Source organism: Apis dorsata, unplaced genomic scaffold (assembly GCF_000469605.1).
Source record: "Apis dorsata unplaced genomic scaffold, Apis dorsata 1.3 scaffold_113, whole genome shotgun sequence".
Classification (NCBI taxonomy): domain Eukaryota; kingdom Metazoa; phylum Arthropoda; class Insecta; order Hymenoptera; family Apidae; genus Apis; species Apis dorsata.
Window position 1 is genome coordinate 1,047,185 of NW_006263408.1, and position 3,046 is coordinate 1,050,230.

The window sequence follows — 3,046 nt, forward strand, 5'->3', positions numbered from 1 at the left end:
CATTCATCGTATTTTTAAAAAGTTTAATGAAATTATTTTTCATATTTCATTTTTTTAATAATATAAAATAGAATTGTTTCTTTCTTTCTTTATCTTTATTTTTTACTTCGTTTTTTCGTGTTCTAGGCTTTTCGTGTTTTTCTATTTCTTCGACTTTTCAAAAAAGAAAAAAAGATGCCGTTGCACGATCGCGCTTCGATATTCAAATTTATGCTTACGTGCGTAATCTATATAACTTTATAGTCCTCGACGGTTTGCAGGTGGCGCGATGAGTAAGGAACGAAGCCGAATCTTTGGCGGTTTGTCGTAACAAGATTGATATTTTTTGTATTATAACAATAGTGTTAAATTTTGTGTTATTAATATCTACAATATCATCGAAAATGCACGCACGTTGATTTTTTAGGTAAGTTTATAATAATTTATTAGAATGATTGATGTTTAAACAAGTACTGGTTGCACTGTTCTTCTGTTATTAATAATGGCGGGAAAGAAACTTTCTTAGCAAATTTTATTAGCAAATTTGTTAATCGATTGTTCACGTGAAGCATATTCAAATATCATTAAAATAATCATGTATCACGATCTAGTTAAGAAATAAATATATTTACATTCTTTTAAACATATTTCCTGATACATTCTGTCATATATATGTATATTATTTGTCTACTTCGATATATGTTCTTTAATTTACTTTGTGAAATATTATTCATGAGAGAAAATAAATCTTACATAATCATCATATGATAAATATCATTTATAATCATATAATTTTACTTTTTAAAACATATTTTTTATATTTATAATATCTTTAATATATTAATTAAATTTCTACTTGCAGAAAAATTAGTTTATCGGCCATTTTGCAACAGGACCTTCATGTCATCATTACGTTCATCAATATCGGTGAGTTTAAAAAATTTATTCAATAATTTAATTTAATAATTCATTATCGTCTTCAACGATAAATATTTTCGAATATGTTTCTTTTTTTGCGTACATCTTCGATAGAATAATCATGAAAGTGAAAAGTGAAAACAAATCGAAAACGAGTAAGCGCGAACGATATCCGGCAAAAATAAAATCTATTGAGAACGTATGAATTGATCAAATTGAAGAAACACGTTTATGGTAGCTACTTTGTTGTGTACATGCGTACTTAATGCTAGAACTAGATCCTGAACACATCATTCTCTAAGTGACATCGTGCTATTAAGCGCATTTTATTATCATCGACGGAGTCTAAGGTACTCGGCCTCCTCGAATCTGCTGCAAAACGAGGTTGCATTCTCGATTCCCATATATAATACGAATATATCTGTCGAGATGTATGGAAGGGATTGGTGTTTCTTATGCGTGGTTTAAGGTAGTAAGTCCATGTCTTACACGAAAGTCACGTTGGCGAAAGCTACAGTTCCCTTACATAAATTTACCGTTTATGTTTCGTCGGAATATATAAAATATATTATGTATAATAATATATTATATATATATCATAACTGTGTACACTATGTTATCAGCTATCCCTATACTGCGTGTATATTATATATTATTAGATAAAGGACGCGCGTTTAATGCGTTTGAAGATTCAGGCGTTCGATTCGTATTCTCTGTTCTACAAATATACATACAAAGTTACGTTCACTGAACGAGCCATGGGCGCGGTTCGAACCAGGAACATCATTGGCTCACTCGTACTGCAACCGATAAGGTCGCGCGTGTATATGAGTATCTGATTCGTTTTGGAACGTATTGGCATTGCAATAAAAATGGTCTGCCAGATGGTCATATATTGTAATAATACATATTTCTCCCTCTCAACTTTATATATTTTGAACTATCTACACTACTTCTCCAAATGGGAAATAAATATTCGTTCAACTGAAATTATCACGTATTGCAGTTAGAGAAATACCGGCACCAACTACAATATAATCGTGTACGGGGATCACATGAAATTGGGGCCGGGGGAGCATTCGTTCACCTTTCTTCTCCGTTTCCCTCTTCATCTAATTTCCTTTTCTCCCTCATTTTTTTTTTTTTTATTTTTCTTTGCTTATACTAAGGCAACTAACGAATAGTTAAAAAATTGTCAAGGCTCTTATTGGAAGGATTACAAAACGCGACGCGTCCATGTTGTCGTTCATGTTATTCTCTGATATATTATTAATAAATAAAATTTTTTTGACAACTGTAACGCGTCACTCTATATAATACGAACGATACTATCTCGGATACGAGGGTCTCGTTCTTGAAACGTAGCAGAAATGGTGTTCACTAGCATTGCAATCGCAATTTCTTGCTCTCATTCGATCCTCCTCCCTCGTTCTCTCTTGGTACGATACCGTAAACTATACGAGTAAAACGAGCGACGAAATGTGTTCCCACAATGTGTTCGCGTTGCTTATTTCGCGTCAGTCTAACAAGACAAGATTCACTTAATGTTAACTTGTGTTCCACCTGCTTTCATCGACACTGTTCGTTCGACCGTTACTATTACTATACAGCAAAGATCGAGATATAGTTTCGTAGCCATGAGTCAGAGGAGAGATTGCGTGAAAGCTTTCGAAGTTCAAAGTTTCTAAGAATTGGTAATAACCGTGCGAAGTATTTTCCTAGTCTTTGGTTGAATATATTCGAGATATTCGTTCGATAGACATCTTAAAGTAGTTCTTGATTGGTCTTGTATTTTGGAAACTCGAAGGAAAATTAAAATAAATTACGATGTAGAAAACGAGGAAGCTCGTCGAAATCGTTTCAAATGCATAACAACTTTTCCAATTAAATTTAATTGTTATAATATTATAGAATTGTTGTTGAATTTTTTTTTCTATAACTTTCCTCTAGAAATCAGAATCATAAATAAAATATATATAATAGAGAAAATCGAAATTGATTAAAATTGGTTATGTAGATCGTTTGCAGGAGAAAAGATTAGTTAGATGAACGAATTAAATTTAATTACCGAGTTTGCATGATCATGTAATCATAAGGAAGTTATTTATCATTATTTAATCCGATAATGCACATGAACTTTCGAAATTAA

At 32.0% G+C, this 3,046-nt stretch overlaps 1 long non-coding RNA gene across 1 annotated transcript; it reads left to right on the top strand.

The window, feature by feature from the left end:
• Positions 1 to 272: 272 nt before the first annotated feature.
• LOC116185166 lies at positions 273 to 2,721 on the top strand. Its single transcript, XR_004149940.1, has 2 exons — positions 273 to 406; positions 842 to 2,721. It is a non-coding gene; the product is annotated as an uncharacterized LOC116185166 (long non-coding RNA).
• Positions 2,722 to 3,046: the final 325 nt, after the last annotated feature.